At 44.0% G+C, this 16,080-nt stretch overlaps 1 protein-coding gene across 1 annotated transcript in view; it reads left to right on the top strand.

Annotated features, from left to right (window-relative positions):
• Positions 1-9,781: 9,781 nt before the first annotated feature.
• The window catches only part of MME (membrane metalloendopeptidase), a 73,219-nt gene continuing 66,920 nt past the window's right edge, over positions 9,782-16,080 (top strand). The window contains exon 1 of the mRNA XM_060274462.1: positions 9,782-9,888. The gene's annotated coding sequence lies outside the window, so the exon portion shown is untranslated. The remainder of the gene's footprint in view (positions 9,889-16,080) is intronic.

Raw genomic sequence — 16,080 nt, 5'->3', positions numbered from 1 at the left:
CCAATTCCAAAGAAGGGCAGTGCCAAAGAATGCTCCAACTACCGCACAATTGCGCTCATTTCACACGCTAGCAAGGTTATGCTTAAAATTCTACAAGGCAGGCTTAGGCAGTATGTGGACCGAGAACTCCCAGAAGTGCAAGCTGGATTTCGAAAGGGCAGAGGAACCAGAGACCAAATAGCAAACATACGCTGGATTATGGAGAAAGCTAGAGAGTTCCAGAAAAACGTCTACTTCTGCTTCATTGACTATGCAAAAGCCTTTGACTGTGTCGACCACAGCAAACTATGGCAAGTTCTTAAAGAAATGGGAGTGCCTGATCACCTCATCTGTCTCCTGAGAAATCTCTATGTGGGACAAGAAGCTACAGTTAGAACTGGATATGGAACAACTGATTGGTTCAAAATTGGGAAAGGAGTACGACAAGGTTGTATATTGTCTCCCTGCTTATTTAACTTATATGCAGAATTCATCATGCGAAAGGCTGGACTAGATGAATCCCAAGCCGGAATTAAGATTGCCGGAAGAAATATCAACAACCTCAGATATGCAGATGACACAACCTTGATGGCAGAAAGCGAGGAGGAATTAAAGAACCTTTTAATGAGGGTGAAAGAGGAGAGCGCAAAATATGGTCTGAAGCTCAACATCAAAAAAACCAAGATCATGGCCACTGGTCCCATCACCTCCTGGCAAATAGAAGGGGAAGAAATGGAGGCAGTGAGAGATTTTACTTTCTTGGGCTCCTTGATCACTGCAGATGGTGACAGCAGTCACGAAATTAAAAGACGCCTGCTTCTTGGGAGAAAAGCAATGACAAACCTAGACAGCATCTTAAAAAGCAGAGACATCACTTTGCCGACAAAGGTCCGTATAGTTAAAGCTATGGTTTTCCCAGTAGTGATGTATGGAAGTGAGAGCTGGACCATAAAGAAGGCTGATCGTCGAAGAATTGATGCTTTTGAATTATGGTGCTGGAGGAGACTCTTGAGAGTCCCATGGACTGCTAGAAGATCAAACCTATCTATTCTTAAGGAAATCAGCCCTGAGTGCTCCCTGGAAGGACAGATCGTGAAGCTGAGGCTCCAATACTTTGGCCACCTCATGAGAAGAGAAGAATCCTTGGAAAAGACCCTGATGTTGGGAAAGATTGAGGGCACTAGGAGAAGGGGACGACAGAGGACGAGATGGTTGGACAGTGTTCTCGAAGCTACGAACATGAGTTTGACCAAACTGCGGGAGGCAGTGCAAGACAGGAGTGCCTGGCGTGCTATGGTCCATGGGGTCACGAAGAGTCGGACACGACTAAACGACTAAACAACAATACTTGGTGGGTGGTTCATACTTCTTCCTTCACATCACAGGGTTAAATGGCACATGTGTATTAACAACCTATTTTAAAAGCATTTAGTTACAATAATTTAAAAGCATTTGTGCACACATGCCTACCATGAACATGATGGGGGGAGGGGTTTTAAAACGGGGGGGGGGAAAGGGGGGGAAATCTGAAGGCAGAATCGATTCCTCCCCTCCCCTTACTCCTTGCATGGATAATTCCAATTATACACTATACAGATTTTCAATGACTTTCTTTCCCCCACTACATTCTTGTGTACAGGCAGTACTATTTATTATATGACAGGTGTGGAGTTTTTAAGTCATCCCCCCCCCAAGCTCTACTAATTTCAAAAGACTCTCTCTCTCTCTCTCTCTCTCTCACACACACACACACACACACACACACACACACACACACACACAGAACCAATATACATAAATTTGAACCAATGTACATAAATTTGGAAATCAGTGCAAACAACACAATTATCTGAATGTTAATTTGTAACACTGTGGGGACAGAATCAGCCATCTACTTCTGTAAACCATGAATCAGGAGACAGTGCTGGGTGCCTTCAATGTTTTGTTTTTTAAAAAGAAAAACAGAATATCTGTAACTTCTTTTACTTTGGGGAGGAATTGGATGGCATTTTCATGCCTGGGGACCCCTCCTGAAGGGATTCATCCTGCCAAATTTCAGTAGGAAGTCTGCAGTGATTTCCCCACAAACTAGGGTTGCCATGCGTCCGGATTTTTCCAGACATTACCGGGATTTCAAAGGGGGAATTGACTTCCGGTGGAATTTCCAAAAGTGGTGCTTTGTGCTGGGTCTTAGGTGAGTCATTTTGAAAACAACTTTGGGGTTTGTTTGTTTTTTATAAAAAAAAAAAAGCTCAACAACGTTCGGGGTGTCTTTTTTTGAAATATCACAAACACTGCTTCTACAATTTCGGTGTGGGTAAAAGGGTTTCCCTTAATCTCCCCTTGTTTCCCCCCAGTCAATTAGCCTGGAAATAGCTGACATCAGGGAGATGCTCCTAAGTAAGAAACTTATCAACTGCAGACAAATCAGTCTGGTTATTTTCATGCTAGGCAACTTTAAAGTAGATGTGGTTGGGGAGAGAACCAAAAGAAGATTCACTGTCCATTCCCAAAACACCAGGATTGGAGAGTCTGAATAAATCATTCCTTCTAATTACAAGTTTGACCAATCAGCTCTCCACCTGGATTTTTCTCTACCTCACCCCCCACAACCCCTCTTGCTGTTTTAGGGATGTTAGTTTTGCTTTTAGCAGAGTTGTCTGTAGTGTTTGTTATGGATGTTCAGGTTGCCAAGGCACCATGAAGTGCTTCAGGAAACCTACAGTACAGTATTTCAATTGTGAGTGACAGATCCCAGCTCACTTTAAACAAGCCCTGAATCCCTCCCAAGCACCTTGCTTCAGAATCACCTTAACAGAAACAAAAGCCACATAGCCACTGGTTGGAAAGAGTCATATGCAGAGCGATTGTGCGGAGATGAAGAGGACAAATTCATCTGCTCATAGGTGCTTTAGCTTTTAAGGAAACCTTTGTTCTTTTATTACTCAATTTCTCATGGCACACTAGCAGTTGGGAACAGTTGCCTTGGGTATATAACAGAGAAGTAATGCGCCTAAATAAGTGAACTGCGGGAACCTGGCATTTAAAGCACAACCCAGGGACTGAAATCCATGGATAAAAGTACTGAGCAGTGCAATTCAGGTCCAATTATTTCAATATGTCTTAGGCAATCTTTCACACGCTGACTTGGGAGTAAGCTCCATCAACCTCGCTTGGTCTAACTTCCAGGTAAACATGCTTGCAATTGCACTTCTGGACATGTCACATTTCTGAATCGAACTCATTCAGCCCCCTCTTCTGCCCATCAACTCAAAAGGGACTCCATCTATGTTCCAAGAGGTTTGCAGCCACAGTTCCATCCTTAAAGCCCATTTGTTACTCTGCAATGGATTTTCAATGTGACTTTTTACAAATCAAGAACTATAAAGCGCATTCCTTTAAAGTTATTGGATTGATAATGATTCTGGAGTCCCCAAAGAAAATCAATAGTGTTAGGGACAAATTACAGATGTGCTGCTAAGTACTTTGTTAGCAATGACGTCTAGGACTTTTTATTTAATAATAGGTGGCAGGAAGGACAATTTTAATTGAGGCTGCAATATGCGGGGAGGGGAAGCTTAACTCTTTATCCCAAGCTGTAGTCCTTAGAAAAAAATGCCTCCTGTGTTGCTGTTACAGATAATCCCTCTATTTTCGTGAGGCATATGTAGGCACCTCAGGACAGGAGGAAGTGATGTTTGGAGAGTAAAAATAATTTCCCAGCAGGGTGCCTGTTTTAAAGTTGGTCTTGGTGAAGACTTTATTATTATTTATTAAATGTCTATACTGCCCTTCATCTGAGGATCACAAGGCAGTTTACAATATACAGCAGGCATCCCCAAACTGCGGCCCTCCAGATGTTTTGGCCTACAACTCCCATGATCCCTAGCTAACGGGACCAGTGGTCGGGGAAGATGGGAATTGTAGTCCAAAACATCTGGAGGGCCGAAGTTTCAGGATGCCTGATATAAAGCCTTCCTTGGCATACGAAAGAAGAGGAGGTAGCACCTGTTGATATTTTACATATGAGGCCACTGTTAAACAATGTTTTTATTATTTAAATGTAAACTGTTTAGAGATCTTTATTACATTAGCCATTAAATAAAAAATAAAAATAAAAGAAGAGGTTGCCGCTTCTCTCTCTCTCTCTCTCTTTCTCTCTCTCTCTCTCCTCTAGTTATATTCTCAGATAGATTTCCATTTCCCTCTTAATTCTATGCTGGATTTATAAACTAAGTTTTTATAGATGGAAAACTTTTTGGCCTATGTACAGACCAAAGTGGTTTTCTGGCCATCAAACTCCCCCTTCCCCATTGTGTATAATTTAGAAAGCTAAGGGTGATAATGGGGTAGGGCTTGGGGTTGGTTTTTAAAGCTGCATTAAAAAGGACATTGAGATGGGCCTTTTAAGTAGATGGGTTGGTGTGATAAGTGAAGTGGCAGTGCTTGAAAGAACCATGGTGGGTTGTTTTCTTAATAAAAAAAATGTTGAAATTGAGATGTCTTGATTAATTTGGGGGCCATTTCTTCCTCTCCTTTTTGAAGTCAGGGTATCATTATTGTTGTCAGCATTTATAGCTTTATTAGCAGAGAATGAGATATCAGTGCTCATCTTCTTAATGGAGACATTTCGACACACTGTGGGATGTTTTTATTCCTTGCTGTTCGGTATATGAAAACGTTCTGTCACTTTTCACACCATCCTTTTTCAGGAAGCGCCAGCTTCTTGACTTAATTGCTGTCTATCCATCTTCATTTCACTGATGTCCATTCTGGGTCATTTGCTCATCATATCAGGAATGAATCCTGAGCACCCTCATACACACACCATTTGCATTTCTGAAGAAGCAAATAATGGAATTTGCGACACTAGAATCATAGAATCATCGAGTTGGAAGAGACCACAAGGGCCATCCAGTCCAACCCCCTGCCAAGCAGGAAACACCATCAAAGCATTCTTGACATATGCCTGTCAAGCCTCTGCTTAAAGACCTCCAAAGAAAGAGACTCACTCCACCACACTCCTTGGTAGCAAATTCCACTGCCAAACAGCTCTTACTGTCAGGAAGTTCCTCCTAATATTTAGGTGGAATGTTCTTTCTTGTAGTTTGAATCCATTGCTCCATGTCCGCTTCTCTGGAGCAGCAGAAAACAATCTTTCTCCCTCCTCTATATGACATCCTTTTTATATATTTGAACATGGCTATCATATCACCCCTTAACCTTCTCTTCTCCAGGCTAAACATGCCCAGCTCCCTAAGCCATTCCTCATAAGGCATTGTTTCCAGGCCTTTGACCATTTTCGTTGCGCTCTTCTGGACACGTTCCAGCTTGTCAGTATCCTTCTTGAACTGTGGTGCCCAGAACTGGACACAGTATTGCAGGTGAGGTCTGACCAGAGCAGAATACAGTGGTACTATTACTTCCCTTGATCTAGATGATATACCATCAGCCCAGAATTGCATTGGCTTTTTTAGCTGCTGCATCACACTATATTTTGATCTCTGCACGCCATCTCCACTCCAAAGCCCTCCCATATCCTTGCACTAGTGATGGACTCGTGTGGTTCCTTTGTCTAAGAGCCTCCTTGTGCTTTTTCAGTGGGGTAAGGGACACTACCATGGCTTACGTGGCAATGCTGACCTCTGACTCTGGCCCTCAGCCTCACACACATGGAATCCTTGATTGTGTCACTGTGGAAAAAATGATGATTGCCCCCAAGATTGAGGGAGTCGGTGCTATGTGATGTGCTGACATCAGCACATTGTGTGGCATGCGCACACATTGAGGGGGATATTGAAGGGGGCCCAGTCCCCTCCTTGAAAATTTGGGGGGAGGCTTCTCAGCCCCCACTAGATGGCACCCCTGATTGTCCTTGCCATGCCCATCACCCTTCAGCATCTTGGAAGGACCTAAGAAAAAATCCATCTGGATTAGGCAAAGGCCTATTTAGTCCAGAATCGTGTTCTCACTGTGGTCAACCAGATGTCCATGTAAGCAGGACATGGGCGCAGCAATGCTCCCCCCCCCATTTCTAATTCCCAGCAAGTGTTCAGAGGCATGCTGTCTCCAAGAGTAAAAACAGGGCACAGCCATCATCCATGGAATTTCCTAATTCTCTTTTAAAGCCATCAGTAACGACATCTTGTGGAAATGAATTCTGTAGCCATCCACTGCATGAAGAAGGAATTTATTTTGCCTGTCCCGAATCTTCCAATGTTGGATGGCCCTTGGTTCTAGTTGCCTGAAAGAAGAAGAAGAATGTCTCCCTATCCACTTCTTCCATTCCATGTAGCTGGTGTGAGGTCTGGGTGCATATCTACACTTGCCTGATAATGTTGCGAGTGGGCACATACCATCATTGCCATCACCGCTTCCTCCATCATTCACCTGGACCAGGTACGAAGAGGGAAAGGCATGGATAACCTAAGCAAGGGAAGGGATTTCAAATGCATATCAAGTAATCAAGCCCACTCTTGTGGATGGCCAGTTCTAGAATAAATATCAATTGAAAGCAGCATGTTGAGGGAAAGCATGAACAACAACAACAACAACAACATTTATTTATATCCTGCCCTCCCTGGCCAAAGCCAGGCTCAGAGCGGCTAACGTCATACAAGTAAGGCAATGCATAAAAACAAGTGATCAATAAATTAAGATACATCCCACAATTAATTCAAACAAATTAAAATAGCTGGACAAGTGGCAATCTTCAGGTTAAAATTGAAGGTGGTTACCAACTGTTTCCACTGATATTATAAGCACCTGTGAGCAGGCTGGGAAAGATGTCAAATCCCGCAGGGCCCTAATCTCTTGTGAGAGAGCGTTCCACCGGCCATTCTGATCTCTCTGGGGCCTGGAATCTTTAGGATGTTGTTATTTGCAGACCGTAAGGTCCTCCGTGGGGCATACCAGGAGAGGCGATCCCATAGGAACAAGGGTCCTAGGCCGTAGAGGGCTTTAAAGGTTAAAACTGGGGGAAACTACATGCAAATGACCATAAAGAAGGCTGATCGCCGAAGAATTGATGCTTTTGAATTATGGTGCTGGAGGAGACTCTTGAGAGTCCCATGGACTGCAAGACGATCAAACCTATCCATTCTTAAGGAAATCAGCCCTGAGTGCTCCCTGGAAGGACAGATCGTGAAGCTGAGGCTCCAATACTTTGGCCACCTCATGAGAAGAGAAGAATCCTTGGAAAAGACCCTGATGTTGGGAAAGATTGAGGGCACTAGGAGAAGGGGAAGACAGAGGACGAGATGGTTGGACAGTGTTCTCGAAGCTACGAACATGAGTTTGACCAAACTGCGGGAGGCAGTGGAAGACAGGAGTGCCTGGCGTGCTATGGTCCATGGGGTCACGAAGAGTCGGGCACGACTAAACGACTAAACAACAACAACAACATGCAAATGAATTAACAATTATTGTTTACCCAGCCTCAACAGCTTTGTTCTACCTCCACTGTCAGAGGCATTGTGTCTCAGAATATCAGTTGCTGTGAATCGCAGGCAGGCAGAGTGCTATTGCCTTCATGTTCAGCTTGCAGGTTTCCCACTGGCATCGGGTTGGCCACTGTGAGAACAGGATGCTGGTCTTAGATGGACCATTGGCCTGATCCAGCAGGGCTCTTTGTGTGCTCAATGGGAGTTGACGCTGTAGGAGTTATGTGGAAGGAAGCCCTATTATCCTCAGATGAACCTATTGGAGGGTGTTTCAGAGGGTCAGTGGCATGTGAAAGTGGTCCACTTATCCATTGACACTCGAAGGCAATCTGCCAGCTGTGGAATGACCAACAAGGTCTTCGAGTTACAGAGAGAGATCAACAGAGGTATGTTGGGAGAAAATGTTAACAGTGGGGCAGAAATACCATGAAATGCAAGGAATTCAATCCATGGCAAATAAATTTCACAGATGTGCACAAAATGCACGGGAACTTATACCACAATGATGAATCATAAGAAAGGAAAAAATAGCATGTGAGGAGGAGGAGGAGGAGGAGGAGGAGGAGGAGGAGGAGAAGAAGAAGAAGAAGAAGAAGAAGAAGAAGAAGAAGAAGAAGAAGAAGAAGAAGAAGAAGAAGAAGAAGATCCAAAATCCAATTATAACGAAGTGAAAGATCGCCATCACTTCACCTTGGGTTCACTGTAGTCCTCCATAGTGGTTTGGCGGGCTAACATTTGGCCACACCATATTTCACCTACCCATGATAGACCTGGTGGAGCCGAGGAAAAGCAAGCTATGTATATGTATTAAGGGAAGCGATATACTAACGATTGGAAGTCAATTTTAAGCTACTGTATATTGAATAGATTTTTATGTTTATATGTGTAGATCCTATATTTTTACTTTGGGGTTTGTTTTGATTTGTTAATTTGTTTATTGTTCAATTTGCTTAATTTGCCCAATGGGTTTGGATTAATTTGGTTTATTTAGGTATCGTTTTATGTTGGGTGGCTTAAGTTGTTTGAATTTATGTTGTTATATTTGTCTTTGTTTGTTTGTACCTTTTAAAAGATTGAATAAAGTATTATTTTTAATTTTTTTAAAAAGATAGACCTGGTGGAGCCTTTAAGGAAGATCCTTTGAGAGTTAACCAACTCAGCACAACCAACCCAATTCTTATAAAATAAAATAGGACAGTTGTTTTTAAACTGCTCTTTCCCAAAAAGTGGATTTCAAGCTGCCTCCCAGCAGAGCTCTCCCTGCTTTGCATCAGAAGCATGAAGGAGAGGCCTCATACCACTGGTCCACCTAGTAAGTGTACTGTCTACATTCACTGGCTGCACCTCTCTAGGATTTCAAATGTGGTCATCTCCCATCCCTACCTGGAGATGTTGAGGATTAGTCCTCGAACCAAGGGTGCTATGCCACTGAGCTATCGTCCTTTACTACCCCATATGTATGGACAAAGTCTTGCCTGCCTGTTAAGGTGAGGGCACCTCCCATTCTTCATGGGCCATGGGAGCAAAGCCAAACTGGAGTCCAGATTGCTTGTGGCAGGGGTGCCAACTTAAATAAAATATTTGGGGGGGGGGTTTGTTTACAGGTAAGCACCACCTTGCATAATGCGGGACATGGCAATGCCTATCAACTTGGGGTGGGTGCGACCCGCTCATATATTTTATGGGAGTGGGGTGAAGACCCCTTGGCTCCTAGGAGTTGGCTTCTATGACCCATTGGGTCCCTCTTTTTCTTGGAGGGCCTGACTAATCTTGTGGGGATAGGAACCAAAAGCTTCGCTCCTGGCCTCATCTGGGCTTCCCCAAAGACAGACAGACAGACAGACAGACAGACAGACAGACAGACAGACAGACAGACAGACAGACAGACAGCGAGATGAGGAAGAGGAGGAGGAGGAAGAGGGGGAGGAGGAGGAGGAGTTGTGCGTTTTTCCTGCCCCCAGCCCAGTCTCTGCTTAGAAATCAGGATAAGAGGCAAGACCTTTTGAAAGTCCCCAGAAACAGCGGAGAATAGCGAAGCTTGGCGGAGAGGCTGGATCACAACCAGCTAGCGCAGCTCGCCCCCCACCTCTCTCTCTCTTCCTGCAAGGGAAGAGTAAAACCCCCTCTCTCCTCTCTCTCTCTCTCTGATCCGCGGCTGCCTCGGCTGGCTTGGCAATGCCTGGGTGGCTCTTCGCGCGACCCGCCGCCTGAGTCCAGGGGGGGCGCCGGGAGCGCAGCGCCTGCCACCGCCCCCTCTCCGCCCCTCCATCCCGTCTCGCGGACCTGAGCGCCGCCGCTTCCCTAGAGGCTCTTGCCGGCTGACTTCTTCTCTTCTTCCTCCTCCTCCTTCCTGGGTCTTCCCACGGCGGCGCCTCTTTCTCCCCCCCTCCGCTTGCGCTTTCTTCTCTCCATCGGTCGGTGATGTGTCTATTTACATCAGCCCCGAACTTCTCCCAGGAACAGCTCGGTAAGTCTAGAGAGACCGGAGAGGTAGAGTTGGCGAGCCGTGGAACAGGAGAGTGGGTGGGTACAGACGGTGACACCCAGAAGCGGGATCCTGACTAGAGAAAGGCGAGGGGGCAGAGAGGGGTGGAAAGGAGGGCAGTCCCGGCATGAAGAGCGGGGCATCACTTCTCCAGAATATCTGAGCGCAGCTTCTCTGCAGAGGAGGGAAAGCAGGAGAGGAGCCGGGCAGGTATTGGGCTTCATTCGAGCCAATCTCAGCCCTTTCATCACTGTGCATTGCCAAGAATGGAGAAGGGTACCTCTGAGCATGTGCTGAGTGCTCCATATACCCCCCTCTTTCTCCCTGGGCTGCATCTTTGCAGTCATAATCAGCCCCCCACGCCCTCTGGGATTCGAGAGCAGAAAGGGGGTCTCTTCTTAGCAGACTGGAGCCTCTACGTCTCTCTCTTTTGGGGGGGTGGCAGAGAAAAGGTATTGCTTCCGCCAACTTATACAGCTTTTCAAAGCACCCCATGTTTTCCTCTGGCTGTTTAGTAGCGATCTGATTCTGATTAACTTCAGCATGCATATTGCCTCAGAGGTAGACTCATAGCATCTAGCTTATCTTCCAAACTTGGTTTCCGTGTATTTTTGAATGCGTTTCACCCCGAGCCTTAAGTGCAAGCAGAGAACTAAATTTAAGGCTTTCATTTCATTGATACCTTCTTCTTTTTGACATTTTCCCAACAGCATCAGTAAATTTGTACATTGCTATATTTCTGTAAGCATGAAACTTTGGCTGTCGAGACTCTATTGTCCTAAGGCTGCAAGTTGTTGGGAGAGTTTTGGAAGAGTGTGATGGCTCTGTTTGTCCCAGAGAGCAGGGTGAGCTCTCTCATCTTCCTGTACAGTTGCTCATGGGAGTAAAACTACATTTTCACTTCTCTTGGGAAGCAGGCTTGTGTGGGTTTGGTTAAAATGCAGCAAAAGGTTACATTTACACATACAATTCCAATGCCTATTTTATGTGCAAAGTGGAACTTCTCATATGTCGTGCTGATATCTAGTGCAGAACGCCAAGCTGATAGATTCTTGGTTAACCTAGAATCAACAGGCACTGTCCTGTAAGTGTGACGTAAGAATCTGAACCAGCGGCAGATCCTGGAATTATTTATAATCATGAAGTTACTCTTCATCAATTAAAAATGAAACTTTGTTTTTCATACTTTTATTATAAATGTTTAACCGTTGCCAATTTTTAAAAGCAATTATGTACTACTTAGAAAATAAGCATTACTATTTTTTAAAAAATTGCTTCATTAACTCAGTACTAAATATTTTTATAACAGCAACAACATATGGGCTGTTTAACATAACTTTTTCAAATCTCTCTCCCCTCCACAAACATTTCACTGCTTGTTGTATCACTTATTTGAATCCTATTCTTTGAAGCATTTTAAAGAATTACAATTGCAACCTTTACTGTGGCTTTTAAGGAAACATGAAACGTGCTCAGAGTCACACAGATATTTACAAAGAGAACAATAGATTGTTGTGGTTCTTGAAATATCTGATCACCAGAGTTTAGTAGTGTGTGTTTACAATACTTTATCCATCTCCATTACCCTTGATGCTTAAATTTGCCCTGGCACTACCCCACAAGCTGATGTTTTAATTTCCCCACCAAGAAACCTTCTCTCGCTCTCTTTCTCATTTTTGCAATTTATTGCCTTGCCATTTATATTGTTCTTCTTGGGTATCATATTTGAATGCATGGATGATGTTATTGAAACAGTAGTAATTGGCCCCCAGAAGTCTTGACATCTTTTTACCCAGTCTTGTTAGTTGTTCACTCTGCAGATAAACATTCAGGAGAACACTGAAATGAATAAAATCTGAAATCCAGGAACAGGGAAGTGTTGCTATGGATGCATTATCTGTTTTTATCAGTAACAAATTCAAATATGTCCTGTAGCAAACTCTGTGGGAACTGTAGGTGTATGCAATTATCTTTGCTTCTTTGAAAAGTTGCCACATAACTTTCTATCAAGTGATGGTGTTTTATTCCAGAAAGTCGCTGACCTGTTTTACTAAATCATCATTCTCTCCCCCCCCCCTATTTATGAGTAACACAAGGAAACCAAACCAAAAATGCCTCTTATTTTCAGATACCAATGTATTTGCTGAATGAGAACGCTCCAAACTAATTGTGTCTCCTAAGGTATCACAGTTCACAGCTCTTCTCTCAGAAGGTGTTACATTCAGTCAATGTTTGCACCTTAGATGCAGGACGATTTGATTCCATGCATTTAAATTGAAAGGTGAGAACCACCTTAGATTCCTGTTTGACAAGTCAATTGATGACCAAGGACTGCAATCTGAATCTTACAATTTCAACTCTCCCAGTAGCCATACCCTTTCTCAATGGAAGGAGTTTTTCCCCCCAACTTTTTGGTAACAATTCATGCCATGACCTTAATTGCCTTAGAAAGTTTCGGTTTTGGTTAGATACCATTATTTGCCAATTTCATGTCAATTTCACCTTGAGACATCGCTTTCCTGCAAAAGCGTTTTCTCTGAAATGAAACCGACACACCTATCTGCTATGTATGTCTTCAATACATGTCAATATGTGGCCTGAAGAAATGCATTTTCATAAATTGTGAAATGTATGAATGCACATCCCTGGTACACATGTATACACAAGCTACTACAAGCTATCAAATGGGATTTTCCCAGAAGCACATTACACAGTTTATGTTACCTTTAAATGTTTGACCTAAGCTTCAAACTTGAAATAAGTTTTATGTATGCAAAAACACTTATTTGGGTAATAAACATGAGGCTGCAATTGCTTCCCACTTGCAGCCAGACATGATTCTTGGCATCTTATAATGGAGAGTGTCCTGCTGGCAGGAATGAATTTGTGGTAACATATAAGGTTATGTGGGGACGCGGGTGGCGCTGTGGGTTAAACAAACAGAGCCTAGGGCTTGCCAATCAGAAGGTCAGCGGTTCGAATCCCCACGACGGGGTGAGCTCCCGTTGCTCCTGCCAACCATGCAGTTCGAAAGCACGTCAAAGTGCAAGTAGATAAATAGGTACTGCTCCGGCGGGAAGGTAAATGGCGTTTCCGGGTGCTGCACTGGTTCGCCAGAAGCGGCTTAGTCATGCTGGCCACATGACCCAGAAGCTGTACGCTGGCTCCCTTGGCCAGTAAAGCAAGATGAGCGCCGCAACCCCAGAGTCATCAGGGGTCCCTTTACCTTTACCTTTATAAGGTTATGTTAGGGAGCAGAGATGCACATACAGTGGTAGCTTGGTTCTCAAACTTAATCCGTTTCGGAAGTCTGTTCCAAAACCAAGGCACTCTTTCCCATAGAAAGTAATCCATTTTGGATTAATCCATTCCAGACTTTTAAAAACAACCCTAAAACAGCCATTTAACATGAATTTTACTATCTAATGAGACCATTGAGCCATAGAATGAAAGCAGTAATCAATGTACTGCAGTCATACAATCAATCAATCAGTAGCTGATCTGGGTTTCACACAGTCACAAAAACGAAACAAAAAAGAGCCGCAAAAACAAAAATGCAAAATAAATAGCAAAAACAGACAGACCTCAGCATAACACTCAAAACAGAAGTGTGGCACTCAAAACGGAAGTGTATCACTCAAATCGGAAGCATAACACTAAAAACGAAGCATGTTCAGCTTCCGGGGGGGAAAATCACAAACCGGTTTGCAGTGTTTGGGTTCCAAGTTGTTTGAGTATCAGGGTGTTTGAGAACCAAGGTACCACTGTACTTGCTTCTTCTGGCTGATTCCACATGCCTGGATTGAGCTTGTTGGCATCCATCTGTCTCAAGAGACAATGGAGTGCACCTGTGTGGGTGAAATCAAATCACTGTGTTAGCAGCACCCAAGTGACCTTCTGAGGGAGCAAGCTACCATATATGGAGGTCCTGGGCTGCCCAGACAAAAAAAGGCCTCACTGATGTGTTCCAAAGGAAAGTAGAGCAATATGTTTGGTACCATCTTAGCTGCAGGAGTTGCCAGAAGGAGGCATACAAGGTGCTATCCAACCATCTTAAGGACTCCATCCCAGATTTGTATAGGATTTACTCCTTAGCCTCCCTGACCCCGACCCCCCAAAAAGATATCCCACAAGGCACCTGGACTGAGTAAGGAACTAGGAAGCAGGAGCCAACTTCAGCCTCAACTGCCAATGCAGTGTTTGGAATCATCCATTGCTAAGGAAATGCATTTCTAAATGAGTTAACCTAAAGGAATAGTGTTCCCACCCCCAGCAAGTCCATATCACCTGGCCTGGCATATTTCAAAGAACATGTAGGCCGCTCCAAGAAGTCAGATTGAAGCAGGTGGACTGAAAATGAAAACTCAAGCTCAGATTGCTAATTTCCATTGCTGCCAAACATAATAATTGGAGCTGCCTGTTTTGCCTACACTTTAGAGGGCAACTGGGGGAGTATCATTGAAGCCCTAGGAGAAATAGAACAGAACTCTAATACCTAAGCTCCTGTCTGCTTTAATTATGCCCAGGTCTTGGTGGTATAAATGAATGATCACATAAATAGACCTTTGCTAGGTGGCCTATAGTGTTCGCTTGTTTTCTTAAAAAGCTGCAGGTAAGAACAAATCAGTGGGATGCCTTTAAATAATGGAAACACTCCAGCAGTAGTATAATAAAAACTATCTCCCTTGGGGAAGTTATGCTGTCTTCACAGAGCACATTTGCATGTCAAAGCAGGTGATTCTTGGTGTGCAAATAAATTGCAATTTAGGAACATTAAAGCACTCACCAAACTAAGAAGCTGAGGCATTTTGTAATTTTGACTTCATGCACCTACAGTTTAAGGACTGAAGATCGAACTTTCTGCTTGACTGGCGTATGATAAGGACGGGTTTGGCTGTCTTGCAATGTAATCCTATACATGTGTGCTCAGATATACAAGTTCTTGAGTTCAGTGGGGCTTACTCCCAGGTGAGTATGCATAGACAAGAACCATTTTAAGCCGTAATCTGCATGCTTTAATTGGGAGATGGGTTGCCTAAAGTTTCAGCTACTTTGTCAGTGAAGAGATTTTATACGTGAACATCTGATCTTTTGGGTTGAGATTCAAGGGCACACTTGATTACCTTTGGAAGCGATTTTATTGTTATGGTTTATCATAATTGAGAAATAAGAAATAAGAAAATGTAAAAGGTGTTGCTTCCTTCTAACAGCATGGGCTACCTTTTAAAAACTGAATTGTCAGTGATCTTGTAAGTGATCCCCACCTATGCCTTGATGGCAAACTTATTTGAGGTTAAAGGTAAAGGGACCCCTGACCATTAGGTCCAGTTGTGACCGACTCTGGGGTTGCGCGCTCATCTCGCATTATTGGCCGAGGGAGCCAGCGTACAGCTTCCAGGTCATGTGGCCAGCATGACAAAGCCGCTTCTGGCAAACCAGAGCAGCACATGGAAATGCCGTTTACCTTCCCGCTATAGCGGTTCCTATTTATCTACTTGCATTTTGATGTGCTTTCGAACTGCTAGGTTGGCAGGAGCTGGGACCAAGCAACGGGAGCTCACCCCGTCACAGGGATTCGAACCGCTGACCTTCTGATCAGCAAGCCCTAGGCTCAGTGGTTTAACCCACAGCGCCATGTGATTAAATAACTTACCCATCACACTTTGAATTCATGTCAGCTTCCTCCAACCTGGTGCCTTCCAGACATATTGGACCACAATCACTATCAGCTCCAGCCAGTGGTCAGCAATGATTAGATCTGCAGCCCAAAACTAAGAGGGCACCAGCATAGAGAAGGCTGATTTGTGCAGTTGTTTGGGGTGTGCAAAGTGCTTCACTTACATTCAGTAATCCTTGACAGCAACTACTGTAAAGCAGGTTGCTATGACTATCCATACATTGCAAATTAGGGTGACCCAACTTTGACTCAGATACTGTATGTTCCAATTCACCTTCTTAAATATTATGTGGTCACTAGAACCTGGGTATTAAGAATCCCATCACATTCCTGCTTTCTATCACCAGTTAATGGGGGGCGGGAGAGTGTGTGTAAGGGGTTGTATCTAAGCTCATGGACTTCCATCTGTGCAATGGGACTTTCCTTCTTCTCCCCACATGCCTCTGGTGCCCTCTCCCCAGTTCAACTCCCTGGAGCAGATTTGGGGTGTGTGTGTG

This window comes from Zootoca vivipara, chromosome 5 (genome assembly GCF_963506605.1).
Source record: "Zootoca vivipara chromosome 5, rZooViv1.1, whole genome shotgun sequence".
NCBI lineage: Eukaryota > Metazoa > Chordata > Lepidosauria > Squamata > Lacertidae > Zootoca > Zootoca vivipara.
The sequence above is the reverse complement of the archived record's forward strand: the minus strand, read 5'-3'. Positions and strand labels throughout refer to the sequence as shown.